Source organism: Meriones unguiculatus, chromosome 5 (assembly GCF_030254825.1).
Source record: "Meriones unguiculatus strain TT.TT164.6M chromosome 5, Bangor_MerUng_6.1, whole genome shotgun sequence".
NCBI classification, from domain to species: domain Eukaryota; kingdom Metazoa; phylum Chordata; class Mammalia; order Rodentia; family Muridae; genus Meriones; species Meriones unguiculatus.
In genome coordinates, this window is record NC_083353.1 from 122236581 (window position 1) to 122253774 (window position 17194).

The window sequence follows — 17194 nt, forward strand, 5'->3', positions numbered from 1 at the left end:
TTTTTGTCTGTATTTATGTCTGTACACTGGATGTGCACAGTGCCCACAGAGGCCATAAATGGACATTAGGTTTCCTGGACCTGGAGTTAAAGATGGCTGTTAGCTGCCATGTGGGTGCTCTTTTAACTGTTGAGCTGTCTCCAATCCATGTCCTATTTTTGTTTTTTTATTTTTGATGTTAGAGTACTGTGGAGCCTATTAGATTAAGTGCCATCAGCCCAAAGTCAAAGTGAGAAGATTGAAGTACTCATTAGAAATGTATAAAGGGACCTTGAGGTTTTCTTCTGTTAATGGTATCACTGTGTTAAAAACATTATTGGCTATCAACCCGCCTTGATGCTGGTATGAAATAAGAAAAAAATCAAATTGCTTTCCAGATGTACATTTTGCTGAACAGGTTAAGTAATAAGATTTTGTCAAAAATTTCTGCCAAAATTAATGAATTTCCTAGTAGAAACTTTTTATTTGAAAATTATTTTTGATAAAATACTTTTCTTGTATAGATAATATTGCAGAACAATATGAACTTAGCTTTGGAAATGTCTCTCTTTACATTTCTTAGTTAACAGCACCAAGTCAGCCTTGAAAATTGCTTTGATGATGCATGAACATTTTCCAGTGTTGGCCCAGTTATGTGTGTGTGTGTGTGTGTGTGTGTGTGTATGTGAGAGAGAGAGAGAGAGAGAGAGAGTAGGAGGGAGGGAGAGAGAGAAGTCCAGGCTGGCCTCAAACTTCCTGCCTACTGGAAGCTCGGATTGCAGGTGCCACTGTGCCCAGCAGCTTCTTGACGTTCAAAACATGACAGGTAACGCCAAGGAAAATACCCCCCTCTGGAAGCCAATTTCAAGCTAAAAGTAAAACCTGTAAAGAATGGAAAAGTGTCTAACTTGTACAGGAAGTAGACTGACTACCCTGGCTTTCTCTGTTTCCCACACTGCTCAAAGAAAGTGATTGGGGAGAAAAGATAACTACTATTCAGATAGCCTGAATAGTTCTGGTTAGAACTTTCACAGAGAGGGGTTTTAATTAGTTTTGTTGTTGATTCATAATAGTTTGTAATTGGAACTACTGAGAACCACATCAGTATGAGTTTAATGGGGAGGGAATTTAACTTGAGATGTCTGAGGAGTTCTGAGTTTGCCTGAGCCTTTCCGTCCTGAAGAAAGGCAAGTGCAGCTGCTGAAGAATTCTGACTGGTGGTGCTTCTTCGTCAAATGTGGAAGTCCGTGTAGCGTTGTGGGAAGCATTAACAAAGGTGCCAGGGAAGGTGATCTCTGCTAGTTCCTGTTCAGTTTAGGATAAAACATTTAACCTTTTTGTGCCATTCTTTGACCAATAGGGATGATTAAAGAATTAGAAAAAACTTGTAGCTACCTGGAGTAAGAGGTTTCTAACTTTGAAGCTATCTTAGATAACTTAGCAAGAATCTCTGTCTTAAAAAAATGTCATACAAGAGTATACTAAGTAAGTGCTCAGTGCAGGAGCTGTTTGTTACAGGGATGAGCTTGGTCCTCTAGCATAAACTGTAAGTCAGAGCGTCTACACATTTTTTCTAAATCAGTTTCATTTTAAAACTAATTTTTGTCACTTACATAAAAAGTACTGTAAGCTCATTTTAATGTCTTTCACTTCTCAAGCAGTTCTTTTTATTGTACATAATGAAAGTGTTTTATCTGTGGGGATACTGGAAATAAAATATCCTCTGCTGTTACTGGCTTAAGAAGCTGTGAGCAAGGTTGCTTGCCTTCTGTTTTTGGCACTTTCAGTAAGCAGGAATGTTGAGCTGTTTTTGATAAATTTACTACAAGTGATTAATTAGCTCATTTGATATTAAAGTAATATATAACTGCTTATTATTTACATTATATTTTATGCTGGACTAAACTTAAAGGTTGATGATTAACCAAGTACAAAGAGGGAGAGGAGATACCAAATTAGAGCCTGGAGTGAGACTCACACCTCTTGGATCCCAGCCACCTGGTCGGCAGAGGTGGAGGCCATGGCAGCAGCTCTCAGCCTTCCTAGTGCCGTGACCCTTTAATACAGCTTCTCATGTTGTGCTGACTCCAGCCGTAAACTATTTTTGATGCTACTTCATAGCTGTGATTTTGCTACTGTTATGAATTGTTATGTAAATAAGTATCTGATATACAGAATATCTGGTGAGTGGCTCCTGTGAAAGGGTTGTTTGACCCCCAGATTGGTGGAGACCTTCAGACTGAGAGCCTCTGATACAGGGTTTAAGGCCAGGCTGGGCTCAAATGTAATCAAAAGGCTGGATGTGGTGCTTTGAATAAGAATGACCCCATAGGTTCATGTATTAGAATTCTTAGTCACCAAGGAGTGACACTATTTGAAGAGTCATGTGACTTTGTTGGAGGAAGTGTGTCACAACAGGGGTGGCCTTTGAGGTTCATAAGCCTGCTCTAAGCTCAGTGTCTCTCAGCCTGTGGATGAGGATGTAGCTCTCAGCTATTCCAGCACCATGCCTGGCATGCCTGCTGTGGACCTTCCCACCGTGATGGTAATGAAGGAATAAACCTCAGCTGTAAGCCTGCCCTCGGTTAAACACTTTCTTTTATAAGAGTTGCTTTGATCATTCTCGTCACAGCAATAGATAAGTGACTAATACAGAAATTGGTATCAGGGAGCGGGATATTGCTGTGACAGGCCTGACCTATTGGAAGAATATGGGAGACTTGGGGACTTAGGAAAGCTGTTCTGTACATTCATTGCATTCAGTGGGCCTTAATGGCCCATACTAGGAGTTGCATAGAAGGCAGTGATGCTGAGAGCAATGTAGATTATGACACTAGACTCAAGAGGTTTAAGAGGGGAAGAATAAGTAGCCAAGAGACCATTCTTGTGATATTTTGGCAAAGAATGTGGCTGCTTTCTAACCTTGTCTGAAAAATCTGCCCAAGCCTAAATTGAAGAATTTTTGGATTAATGGCCTTAGAAGAAGAAATTTCAAGACAGCCTAGTATTAACTGTGTGGTGCCATCATTAGTTGTAACTCCCAAGCAGCTCTGTAGTGACAAGGAGCAAGCTGGACGAAGAGGAATTTGAAGAGAAAGAGAACACTGGAAGTAATGGAGCTAATCTAGTGCTCAAGGAGATAGAAAGTTAAAGAAAACCTGTTGCTAAATGGAGTAAATGAAGTGCTGACCTCAGGGCAACATCCCACCCAGCTCAGCTTCCAGCTTGTGAAAAGGAATTAAAGAGAAGCTTCAGTAATGAAGAAAACCATCAACAGCAGAACACTGATGCAATTGTTATGAGCCCAAGTTCTAGCCCTAGCACACAGCAGAACTTTGGCAGCTTCAGCAACGTAGTTCAGGCATTAGAGTCAGTGATACAGGAAAGGGGTGTGGAATCTCCCTCTGCTGCTAAGGAAATTTGCAAAGGCTCCATAACAGATTTTGGAGCATTTTTTGGTCATGCTTTGTTCCAGGATTTTCCTCATTATGCTGTTTTCCTCCCTTTGGAATGGTAATATATATTCTGTGTCGCTGCATGATCATATGTTAGAAGTATGTGATCTTCTTTTTTGATTTCGATTTTACAGGGGTTACAGTTAAGTATCTCAGATTTTGGACATTTAAACAGTATTGAGACTGTGGGGCCAAGTAGTGGCATATGGTGATTTGAACAGGGATGCCCCATAGGTTCATTTCTTTGAATGCGCACTCACCGGAGAGTGGCCCTATTTGAAAGGACTATTTACTTAGAGGAAGTGTGTCATGAGGGGGTGGCCTTTGAGGTTTCAGAAGTACAGTGTCTCCCTGTTTACCTGTATATCAAAATGTAGCCTTCAGCTACCTCCAGCTCCGTGTCTGCCAGGCCTGCTGATTTCCTTCCCACCGTGATGAGAATGGATGAAACCTGAAAACAGGCCCCCAAATAAATGCTTTCTCTTAAGAGTTGCTTTGGACATTATAGAACCTGGGTGATTTCTAAGCGCTCTTTTCAGTTCTTGCAGTCCTTCACAAGCTCTTGGTGTGCAGGTGGCACCCCCTGTACTGAGCTTGGTTACTCTGAAGTTGCATTATGTGTTGCTGTCATCTTATCTGCTGGGGTGGAATGGGCAAGGGTGGGCAGATCTTGATAGGGCAATGAAATTGTCTCAGAAGAATTTATCATTTCCTTTCAGTGGTCATCTTGAAGGTAACCATTACAGTGGCTTATCAGAAGGTTCCCATTTACTGTTTATTCATAGTTAGAGTCTCATTATGGAAAGAGTAACTTACATAAGTTAAAAAGATTAAAATTAGAGACTATGGGTACAGGAGATGGCTCAGTGGTTAGGAGTGCTTACTGCTCTTGCAGATCCCAGCAGCTGCAACTCCCTTCAGCTTTAGTTCCAGAGAGCCCGGACATGTCTCTGGGCAACTGGTATTTACATGGACATACCCATATGCAAAATACATACATACAGGTAACTTAAAATAATAAAAATAAATCTAAAATTATAACATATTTTGAGGTCACCCCTTAGCGTTTTAAGTACTTTTTAGTTTATTGTTTTGAATGTATCACTAGTTTGTGGGTTTGACTATAGGTAATTTGTACTTTTAAAGTAAGTGGGGGGAAAAAGTGGAGTTAATAGAATTTGTATCAGTAAATCATAAAGTAGCTAAAAACGATTTAAACAAAGGCATCCACCTCCATCAGTAGTGACCTGATGCTTGCCCACGAGGACCTGGAAAATTGAGATGATCAGTTAGCCACATAATTTTGACAGGAACTGTGATACTGAAATTTGTAACTCACCGTGTCCTTGTTTTGATTGGAGGAAAGAATGCTTTAGTAATGTTAGTTACTGAAGTTCATATGTTGAATTATTTGACTGTCATAATAATGATACTTGAGGATGTGTAACTTATTTGGTGAATTGTTAATGATTCTAAAAGCAGGCATGCTTAAGGAAATTTACATTTACTCAGTAATAAAACTTGAAAAATACTTGTATATTAGAGTGAAGATAGCTTTTATTTAATCAGTTACAGTGTACAGTTTTAATGATTGTAAAGTTAGGAAATATTAAATTTTATAAATTCGTCTGTGAAACAAGTAAGCTAAGAATTTTTTAAAATAGGGATTAAATTGTTCTTTGTGACAGAAGTTGAGTTTCAGTTACATAAATGTTAGAAATTGCTTTTTAAAAAATTTTCTTGGATTTGAATTCTTTTCATGGATAGCTAGCTAGATACTTTCTAGAACCAGTCAGTGCCTGTTGGAGAAGGAACTGGGAGGGTTTTCTCACCAGTACTCTCCTTTAGTTTGGTCTTGGAGAAAGGCCTGCTTTATGTAAATTGTTCTTACTGGCGCCAGCTAGCTGGAACTGCAGTCTAGTCTGGCTGTGCAGTGGCGGCAAATAATATGTGTCGTGGACTTACTCTTGGGAATGTGTGAGGATTCAGCCTTTTGGGCTTATTGATAGAATAGAGTTGAAGCGTTGGTGTCACAGCAATGAGACCTCCAAAACTGACAGTGAACATGGGTCACCCAGAGCAGCTGTGAGTCTCTTCAACTTGAGCTCTGCTCGTAAAGACTGCCTACTGGTACCATGGGTGTAGGCGGGAGGCACTTAGCTGCACGCAGTTGCTGCGGACCCACAGTTGACAGCACGGAAAACAGCACAAAGAATCCCCATTCTAGGCATTTTCACTGCAAACAGTCATTTTGAAGATAAACTCTTGTGCTCTCTGAGCATCCCTTGTACAGTGAATGACAGCTTTTGGCTTTGTAGTTAATGGGATGTTTGCTGCACAAACTTAGTGACAGATGTGAAACACGGAAAGAAATTATTACATGTAGCCAACTATTGTATTGTATACCTGATTTTTTTTTTTAATGAATATTAAGAAATTTAGACTCAAGAAGTCTAACCTAGAAGTCTCATTAAATTTGAAAGTTTGCACTGGCTTAAATGAAGAAGAGGAAATCTTTTTACAGTGTCCAGCTGCCCTCAGGTAAGAGGTTCAGGTCCCTTGTCCTGTGATATCCCCGCCCAGGTGCTCTGTTTGTCTCTCTGCCTCTAGGCAGTTTTTTTGTTGTTTTTCAGCTATAGTAGTAACAGAATTGGTAGATTGTTAATGTTAATTTTCAGGAGATTTTGAGAGCCATATTTGGATTCAGTCTTTTAAAAAGATGTCATTTCCATCCTTGCAAAATTTCTTCACATTGATTGACATGAACTAATAAATGAAGTGAGCTTCATGTGGACATTACTCATGTACATCAATATTCATGTTATATATGAATCAGCTTTAGATCTTTTTTCATGATAGCTGATTACCATGTTCTCAGTTACAGCAGCACCACCTGGTATGTGAGGAAAAATGACATTATCTTACCTTAACTCACTGTGAATTTTTATTGCTAATTTAACAGAGAGGTCAGGATTATGAATCAGACTGCTATGCGTTCACATTTGATTTACTGACATGTTAAACAGTGGGTGTTTACAAAGATAACAGGATTTAGTTTTTCATTCCACATTTGTAATAATTTCATTTCCAAATCTTTAAATTTATCACAGTTTTAATATACATTAATTAAGAATTCCAGTACAGCTAATACTTTTATTTCATCAGTTGACCAGTGATACACAGGCATTTTTACTCTTATGTTATATACCCGAAATACTACATTTCACTGAAATAAAAATACGTATGTATAATAGAGGCTGTATATAATTACTATAAAGCTAGAAAAGTAGATGTTTGTGAAGAAATACACATATGTGTGTTTCTTAATGCCATGGCTACAGATTAGATATGTTAAATTGGTGTAATTATGTTTGAGGACTAGGTGTAAGCAGGATAGAATGTGAAGCAGTGATGCCTCTTCCTTGTCTTCCTGTCTAGAAGATAAACATTAGGCTTTTCCTGCAGACTTAAAGTTATTACGTGGGATTTCCAGTTCTTTTTCTTTTGGATTTCCATTTCTTGAGCTTCACTATTAGTATATGTTAAGAGCTATCTAGTTTGTCTTAATGTATAAGTCTTTGTAAAGTACAAAAATTTGTCTTTTTTGTTTGTGTTTTAATTCAGTTTCACTATGATTACAGTGATAATAGAAAGTACTTTTGAGGCTAGAGGGGGAAGGTCATAGTTTTATTGGTGTTAGGGACAAAGACATCTGAAACGTTGGGAAATGTTTCCATGTATTGTGAGCCAATATATTTTAGGAGGATGTTGGACTGTGAGGATAGTTAATGGTCTGGTATTTGTGTATGTGGAGAGAATTATTGAGCTCAAACCAAGTAGTTTATTGAATGGTGTTAAAAGTTGAGGGTCATGTCATAGCAAAGTAAGATGGGGATTCTGTCTAAAAGGAAGCATGTAAGACAAAGACAAAAGTGGGTGTAAAAGTGTCTAATCTTTACGATTATGGAGGATGGCTTAGGCCTGGAATCTCAGTAGAAATCCTACAAGTTTCAAGCCAGCCTGGGCTACAGAGTGAGTTCTAGGCCAGCTTGGGCTACAGAGTGAGACCCTGAATGAAAAAAAGCCAAGCCAAGCAAACTTTGGAGGATGAAAGTATGAGTTTTAGGTGATGTGCTCCAGCACACAGCAGGAGCACAGATCTGGGAGGTGATTGGGGCAGACAGGATAGTGTGAGTGCTGCTGTCTGCACAGGAGCTGCTGCTTACGGTCAGTTCTGACTAGGAGCCCGTGTTCTGCGGAAGCATTATAATGGCCAAAAGGGTTACCTTAGAAAAAGCGCTTCCAGTTTAGCTTGTTACTGTCAGAAACGGAACACACTTCTTCGATGCAAAGTTCTTTTTTTTGCCATATGTCTTGAATTCCTGAAGTCATTAAAATACCTTTGTAATTCCTAGGCTAAGTATTCTTTATTTTCTACAACATGTTGCTTCTGATCACTCTTTAGGATGGGCATCCTCAGTTTTAGTTTTCAGGCATTAAAGACTGTCTCTAAAGTTCAGACAAACCTACAGCCCTAAAAATGTAACCCATTCTCCTTGACCTTAGGTTTCTGTTCAGTAGTTTAACTTTGGCAGCCATTTTGTGCTGTTGAAGATTTTAAGTTCAGTTTTTGTTGTTGTTGGTGGTGGTGTTTTGTTTTTGTTTTTTTATTTTTATTTAAAAAATTACATTTATTTGTTGGGAGGGACTGTATGCCATGATGTCTGTGTAGAGGTCAGAGGATACCTTTTGAGAGTCATTTTTTTCCTGGAGCTATGTGCATTTTAGGGATTGAACTCACTCATGTCATCAGATTTGAAAGCCTTTACCCACTGAGACATCTTAACCACCCCAGATTTTGGGTTTATAATAAATTAAAACCCTTCAGTCTTTTCTGGTACTTCATCGATGATCTGTAATTTACTTGAATATTTGAGATAAGTAGGTTATAAGTAGGTTTATGTCTTTCACATTTCTGTTACTAATTTTATGTTGTCTCTGAATCTTGATACATTTCCCTCCTTCATTTTTTCATTGTTAGACAGCTGTGATTGAGTTTATTTCATGTTTTCTGCTTTTGTTATATTGAATCGACACTATCTTTCTGGCTTTATTAGTGTTGTGGGTTAGTACAATTTTTGAAAATTGACCTAATCAATTTGTGACATAGAGTTTTGTTAAGCCCACCAACTCATCTCTCTGTGTGTTTTGAGGCCAGGTCACTCTACATAGACCAGGCTGTTCTGAAACTCTGAGATCCCCTGCCTTTGCCTCTGTGCTGGGATTAAGTGCATGCGCCACCGCTGACCTGAGGCTACCAATTGTTAAACAGTTAGTTTAGTGGAATTATTTAGGATGTATTCTGTTAGTGCTTTGCTCTTAGTTTTTTACGAATTGCCTCTTTAATCTGAGTTTCTTTCTCTTTTTTTAACATAGAGATACTCTTCCTCCTATCCTGCTTGTATATATAATTTCATTATGTGTGGATCTTTTGCTATTGAATTCATGAAAATTTATTGCCTCATGCGAGCTCATTCTTAATATTTATTGAATATATTTGTAAGAATTTTACATTTTGGCTGTATTGGTATATGAGTCTATATATTTTCCTATCATTCTAGGTGGCTATATAGGCTTACTCTTTTTATTGCATCTATAGATTTTAGGGGAAAGTGTGTGTATATCTGCTTGGGGATTTATTGATCCTCCCTGAACCTCTGATCCCTGTTTGGTTGGGTGTGATTTCGTATTTCTGACGTGTGTGTGTGTAGTGGTTTGCACCTTCCCTCATTGGAGTGGATCTCTTGGGTTCATGACTCAGTTTTCGCTTTGAATCCTTTTCAAATACGTTATATTTAGCTTTTGTTTATATGCTCTGTGATTTTGGGTCACCATTTAGCATGTATTTTTTTTTCTTTCCTGATTTTCAGAGCTTCTGTATTTATTATAAGATACACCTCTTAAGTGTATTGCCTATATGACGATTAAAAAAATACTTTTACTAGCTTGAAATTCACAGCTCTCTCTCCCTATGCTAAGTGTGCATGTGTGCATGCGTGTGCATGCGTTTTTCCCCCCAAGTGATTTTTTTTTTCGTCCTGATAGTTTCTTCGTTTTTTCCGCATAGCTTGTACCCCTCCCATCTTCCCTGCTGCGCTTTCCTGGGATTTAATTTTAGTTCTGAATAGTTATGTCAAAGATGAATCTGCAGTTGTTTCAGCTCACCTATGAGCTAATTTGTTGTTTGGAATTCTGCTTTTTTTTTTTATTTTGTTCTTAGATTTCTTGCCATTTTGTGCTTGTAATATAACTTGATGTAATTACTTTAACAAGGATCTTCTTTTTCAGTAGCATCCTTGTTTCTCTATTCTTGTTAATTCCTAGTTTAGGCTGTCATGGGGGAGGGAGGGAGGATTGCTGGGGGAACAGCCTTTCCCTTTGAACTTTGAGAGTGTTTCCTTTTAGCATTTAGTGTTACTGATGGTAAGTCCAATGTCAGTGTGTTACTTTAAACTCTTTTAAGTTCTTAGCATTTCCCTAATGGACTTGTGAAATCCTGTCCCAAAATACTGAGTGCCAACATTTTAGCTTTCAATATTTAGTAGTCCTTAGTTTATTCAGCTCTGAAAGTTTTTCTTGTTTCATTTTTCTTCCTGACTTTTTCCTGTCTCCTCTAGGCCCAATGTCCTTAGAGTGAAAATGATTTCTGAGTATGCCCTTCATATTTACTTGCCCGAGTAGTTGTCTTTTGTGAAACATCATAAATTTCAGGTACTGATTAACCAGATCATTATACTTGTGTTCACATTTTTAATTTCTAGGATTTAAGATTAGCTTTCTAATCTTCTAAAAAGATTTCGTTTTTACTATTTTTAATTCTATTTGTTAAGTGTCTCTGTGTGGGTTGTGTAATCCTGAATGCAAGTACCTGTGGAGGCCAGGGTCACTGAATCCTCATGGAGCTGGTGCTGCACGCAGTTGTGAGCTAGCAACCAAACATAGGTCCTCTGTAAGAACAATAGGCACTCTTAACTGCTGAACCATCCCTCCAGCCTCTCTCCATTTGTATTCTTTTTTTAAATATTTATTTATTGTGTATGTACCTATCTACCATGTGCTTGTAGTGCCCACAGCAGCCAGAAGAAGGTGCTGAGTTCCTGGAACTGGAATTGCAGAGCTGTTAGCCACCATGTGGGTGCTTGGAATTGGGCCTTGGTCCTCTAGAAGAGCAGCCAGTGCTCCTAACTCGGATCTATCTTCCTAACCCCTTCATTTGCACTCTCATTCATTCATTCATTCATTCATTCTTTCTTTCTTTCTTTCTTTCTTCTTTCTTTTTTTAATTTGGGGGGAAGAGAGGAGAGAGAGGTTGGTCAGTCGGTCAATGTTGGATATCTTACTTCGTTATGTTCTACTTTATTTTTTGAGACATAGTCTTATTGAACCTGAATCTCTCCAGGTTTCTTAGACTGCCTGGCCAGTGAGTTCGAGGGATCCTCTTTTTTCTCTGCCTCTTTAACACTAGGATTGTAGATGCTTGCTTCTGTGCCTGGCTTTTTGTGTAGGTCCTGAGGATTCAAACAGCATGGAAGACAGCAAAGGGACTGTGCTAGCTGCTCAAATACAGATTATTCAGATGTTTTCACGTGAAGTTCAAAGTGGCATATCTGGTCTGAGTGAAAGTCTGTTTATGTTCTCTTTTCTCAAGTGAACTGCTTTAACAAGTTTGGCATTTATCCAGACTTTTATAATATCACTTGGATGACCACGTATGTGTTCAGAATTTTCTGTCTGTGTGTTTTACAGTGTAATGTCATAACAATAGGAAAATTTTTATTGACTACTTACGATATCAGAGTATTTGTGCAGAAACATTATTATAGTACAAGGATCACACAAGAGGATATAGACAGAAGGAAAAGAACACGCCTAAAACAGGTAACCTAGCCAGGCAGGCCGGACAGTGCCGGTACTCACAGGCAGATCTGCTTGCGTGAGGGAGGAGTTACTAACGTCTGCGGCATGCTTTTCAGAGGTTTCTTCACGCCTTTAGAAATACCAGCTACATTCTTTTAAACTGTCTAATGTTCTTTGGTTTTGATGTTCCGTTATTGTTATTTTTATTTTAAACTTATTTTTGGTTTTTTGAGACAGGGTTTCTCTGTGTAGCCTTGGTTGTCCTGGACTTGCTTTCTAGACTGTGCAATCCTTGAACTCACAGAAATCTGCCTGCCTTTGCCTCCCTTAGTGCTGGGATTACAGGCGTGCGCCAGGCTCAATCCATTCTTTTTGAAACCTATTTTCTTAGGGATTTTTATTTTCTCGTTGCTTAACTATTTACAATGTAGCTGTGTATTAATACTGTTAGGTTCTGCTTTTAAACAGTTGAGCATAACCTGAGAGGGGTCAGAGCACCTGAAACAGTCCCGGGTTAGTGTCTCTCTGCCCTCAGCGATGGTTCTGACTAATTCTTCTAACACTGAGTGACACGACTTTACTCATTAATGCTAATCAGAAAGCTTTTACTTGAATGTTCTGCCAATGTTTATTTTTCTGAATCATTTGTAGCTTTTTTCCCCAAGTGGTCTTCAGAATTTGTGTTTAATTTCATTCCATTGCATTGGATTTTTTTCCATTATTTTATATGTAACTATTTGATGTTTTATCTAATTTAGTTATTCTCAATCATTTGTTTAAACAGTTGTTTCCTTGTTTCTTTATATTTTGGACAATTATTGCAGTCTTTAAGCAATAATTATTACTTTTTCGTAAGCTTTACTTTTGGTATTTAATGGGAACACTTATTTTTGATGATTAAAATGTTCCCTATTTTTATAAACCACTTTTTTGTTTTACATGTTAATCTTAACGTTTTTGTTATAGTACAGAAAATATAAAAGTGCAATTTCGGCTAGAATTTCTTTGGTAGGTGTTGCCTTGGAAGAGTATCTTTCTGTGCTGAGCCTTAATGTCTTACCTAGTTCCAGTCTTCCCCATCGTTTAACATCTGCGTAAGTGTTTTAAGATACTTTTTCCATGATGACCCGAATGGATGTTTTTCTTATGCTGTCTCCAGGTATTGAACTTTTACTGATTTGGTCAGGGTTTCTGCAGTAGTGAATATAGCATCCCACTGTTTCTGTTCTGGCTCAAGTATGACGATTTCTAGTTGAAATGATCTTTGTTGGCTTAAGGAATGATCTTGACGGTACTGTGTTTTATTTTTTATCACTGTTAATTTGTATAAATGAATGAATGTTGACACACTCATTGCCTTCTCAGTTTTATTAAGTGGCAGCTGTGGTTTGTAATTGTTTTGGGTTATTAGTATATTTCCTAAATTTGAACTATTAGTTTTAAAATAGAAAAATAGTTTGGTTTAGTGTGGAAACATTATCCTTCAGTAGTTTGCTAAGCGCATAGAAATAAAGAAATTTGAGGGAAATATAGTTGGTTTTCTCCAGGCCTTAAGCTCTGTAATGGCCATGTGCATTGTTGTTGTGTGTGCTCTCTGAGGCTGCTTTGTTCTCCGGAAGAGGAGCTTCGGTCCTGTGAACCTTCTGAGGATTGTAGGTTCCGGGAAGAGCCAAATACGGTTTTGACTTTTCCTCCTTTCTCTATTCCTCCTCATTGCTCCACCTCCTTTTCCTCTTCCCTTTCTGTCTCTTCCTCTTCCGCTTCTTTCTTTTCTTCTCTTCCTTGTCTGCTCTTTTAAATTCTGGAGGCTCTAGGCTCAGTTAAACCCTTTAATGTGGCAGATAGCCAGGTTTTCGATAGGCCCAAACTGAGCATGCTGCTGTTGCTTAGCAACTACTTGTGAAGTCTTTGTCTATGGCTGAATTATAAATAGGATTATGAGCAGAAGTGCAATTGAAAATGGTATTGGAAAAAAAAAGATATACTTTTTTTTCCCCTTCTCATTTGAATTTGAGGGATTAAAGAATGTTTTAATGTAGTCTTTAGAAATCTGGTTTATAAAAGTTCAGTTTATCAGGAAGACAATACAGGCTTTATAAGCTTATATTTGTAGTTAAGCATTTAAACTCTTTCTTTAAAAAACTATTTATTTATTTTGGTTTTTCAAGACAGGGTTTCTCTGTGTAGCCTTGGTGGTCCTGGACTCCCTTTGTTGTAGACCAGGCTAGCTTCAAACTCACAGTGATCTGCCTGCCTCTGCCTCCCTGAGTGCTGCGATTAAAGGTATATGCCACCATGCCCGGCTTAAAGATTTTATTTTTATTTGTGTATATGTGTGTGTGTGTGTGTAAGCCTGTGGGTGTCTCTGGAGTCTAGAGGAAGGCTTTGGATTCTGTGGAACTCCAGTTAACAGCAGTTAACTGAGCCAACAGATGTAAGTGCTGGTCATTTGCAAGAACCACCAGGCCATCTCTCCAATTCTGTAAAGTCTGTTCTTTTTTTTTTTTTTTTAAAGATTAAAAATATTTGTTTGTAATTGTTTGTTCATGTGTGGGTATGAGCGTGTGAGTTTGGGTGCTGTTAAAGGCTAGAATAGGCCACGGAGCCTGGAGCTGTAGTCACAAATTGCTGTGACTTTCCTGAAGTGTGTGTTGGGGAATGAATTTGGGTCCTCTGAAATGTAGCATTGAGCCATCTCTCCAGCCTCTATAGTTAGTCTTTTGATAGTTAGGATTAAACACTATGATAAAGACATGAAGGCTAGAGTACTGTTCCTAAACTTGATGGTCATTCATGTAGAAAAATACTCATGTATTGTAATACATACCATATTTCATATATGTACACATGTGTAATATAACCCATTTACAACACCACTTTCTAATATACTGTATTTTGTATGCTTAATTACATTATTTCATTATAGTATCTTTTGAAAAGTGTTTTGTAATCCCAGCACTTGGGAGGCAGAGGCAGGCTGATCTCTGATGAGTTCAAGGGCAGCCTGGTCCTCGGAGAAGTTCCAGAATAGCCGGGGCTACACAGAGAAACCCTATCTTGGAAAACAAAGCAGTGCAAAACAAAAAAAGTGTTCAATAATAATATACCAAATAGAGCCAGCTTTTTTTCTTTTTCTTTTCTTTTTTTTTTTTTTTTTTTTTTTGCTTGTAATCCCCTATACTGGGAGATGGAGGCAGGAAGACTAAGGAATCAAGGTTATCCTCTACACCCTAGACACAACACCCTGTCTCAAAAAATCCAAGATAATAATAATAATGGTGATAATAACGTATTTGGTGGGTAATGGTGAATAATTATAGTTCTTTTGGAGTAGGATTTATTAAAAGCTTTTGTTAAGGTTTCTAATCCTCGGATTTTAGTCAGTAAATTTTTAAGATTTGCATTCTGGTTTGTATTCAGCAACTTGCTGCTTTGGCAAGGGATCACATCCAAAATCCTAGGTCTGTGTGATCTGGGTGGAATGCAGACATGCCCATAGTACACACCTTTAGTCCCAGACAATTAAGGTAAGGTTAGTTTATAGAAGGAAGCAGCCGTGTTTGGATGTGACCACTAATTAGGGGGTAGACAAAGTGATGAATCAGAGAAAGATTTGACACAGTTAGTCAGAGATAGGATATGCCCAACTCTCATGAGAACAGGACAGGAAAGAGGGGCTACTTAATGAGCAGTGCAAGGAGAGTCTTTAACCAGAGTATTTTACTGAGACAGTTTTTACAGGGGGAGGTTGCAGAGAGAACAAACTAGAAACAGATGAAGACAGAGTGATCCAGAGAATGAGAAGGTGCCAGAAGATTAAAGCATATTGCCAGGATTAGTTTGAGGCCAGGCAGAGCAGTTCAGTCAGAAGTCAAGAGAAGCCAGTTTGAATCAGTCAGCTTAGAGAGTTTGGGCTAGAACAGCTGAGTTTAACCAGCCAGTGAGAGTTCAGGAAGAGCTAGAAAGGCTTGGGAATGGCTCTTATCTCATCCCCTCATCTGAGGAAATAACAGCATTTATAGGTTTGTACTTTTTTCCCTGTATTAAATTGTTCTTATGGTAGTGTGTGTGGGAGCTATTTTCTATTGCACTCAAATTCTATTAGTTTATACAAAATATATTTGAATTTTGTTTATAATTTACAAGTAGAACTGAACTCTTAATAAGCATAATTAACGGGGAGGTTTAGGTGGGCCCAGAAGGTGAGTGCTCAGTGGGTTCTGAGATGCTGGCTCATTGATAAGATGAACATTTAAGAGAGAAGTGCAGAGATTGTCTAAAACATACTAAGTTTTGGTTATATCTCTACCGATTTTTTATTAGAGGATTGTAAAAGATGAAACTAAATGGCAGTTTGGGGTTCTTGGATAGCTTTATGGTTTTTTGAAATGTCTCAAATAGATTCTAGTAGCTCATAATTCTAAGTAGTCTATAATGCTGTTTTTAAGGAACATTTGCCACCAACAAGTAGATTGTATTCTTACACATTTCTGCTGGGAAAATTTTATAACGGGAAGGTAATTTTTGTTGCTGTTGTATGCTCACTGGAAATCTTACTATATAAGAGTATAGTTATTGGAACAGTTGAACTGAATGAAGATGTGGATTTACAGGTAGAATTGGTCAGAAGAGTTATAGCAAGAAAATTCTAATAGATTTTCAAGGAAGGATGATCTGCTGTGTTAGGGAAGAGGGAACAATGGTACAGATCCCAGAACATGAATCGGTGATGCCATGGTGGTGCTCTAGACCTCCACCTCTCCTTAGAAGCTGGGGCTGTAGAACATCTGCCTATCTGCTGGCACTTTAAATCTCCGAGGTTTTACAAGAGAGTGGATTATTGATCTGAGCTGACCTTATTGGAACTTCGGGAGCATTTCCCCGGTGATTTAGGTGCTGCATCAGTTGTCTTAAGGTACCTTGATTATGCAGTTCAGGTTGGCATTGTTTGGTTATTTCAAATAATGCTTCAGATTCCATGCTTTTTTTGGTTTTCTCAAAGTAAAACTGACCAACTATAAATAAAAGATGTGAAAAACAAGCTTAACATGAAAGAAAATAGACCAAAGCTTGTAAATAAAGTCATATTAATGATCTATGTTTATCAAAGAAAATTTCCCATCACTAGCTCCTTATTAACAAAATTGATTTGATTTGATATTCATATTGCTTTCTTTTGTAATGATGATGATTTATTTGCTCATTGTCTGTATATATACAACATTAAAGATTTTATTTTAATCCTTTTTATTAAGATGATAGATTCTGGACATCCAATGAACAAATATATAAGATATAAATAAAGTTATATGAGATATATAAATATAGTTAGATTCTGGATATCCAACAAACATTAAAAACTAATCATTTACTTTTTATGTAATTTGTTTAAAATGAGAATGGCAGATAACAAAAGCCCATTTTTAGCTATTATGTTATTAGAACGTGAATTTAACCTTTGTCATCTGTTTACTGGAGCTTATAGTTTTTAAAATGGGTCTGTGTTTGATTCCCATCACCACAAGAACAAAACCAGAAACAAACAAAAAAGAAAAACATGTAAGAAAAGTGCTTGTTTTAATAAGACCTGACTCTGTAACCAGCCTTTTAATTCAGCTGTAACTTAAGTTAAAGTGAAATTCAAGGTTGGCTTTGCTTATTGTGTTTTGTCTTAGTTGGGCCTTGTTTTCCTCCCTACCTACAATATAAATTTGTCCTTGTTATCTCATGCATCCTCCCACCCCATGCTAGGATTCATATCTAGGGCTATGTGCATGCTTGGTGCCCTCTTAATTTTGAGCCAAAGCTGTTACATTGGACTGTAAATTGTCGCCTTTAGAAAT

At 37.8% G+C, this 17194-nt stretch overlaps 1 protein-coding gene across 2 annotated transcripts in view; it reads left to right on the top strand.

Moving 5' to 3' along the window:
* The window catches only part of Atf7ip (activating transcription factor 7 interacting protein), an 87060-nt gene that overhangs the window by 16240 nt on the left and 53626 nt on the right, over positions 1-17194 (top strand). The window lies entirely within an intron of this gene.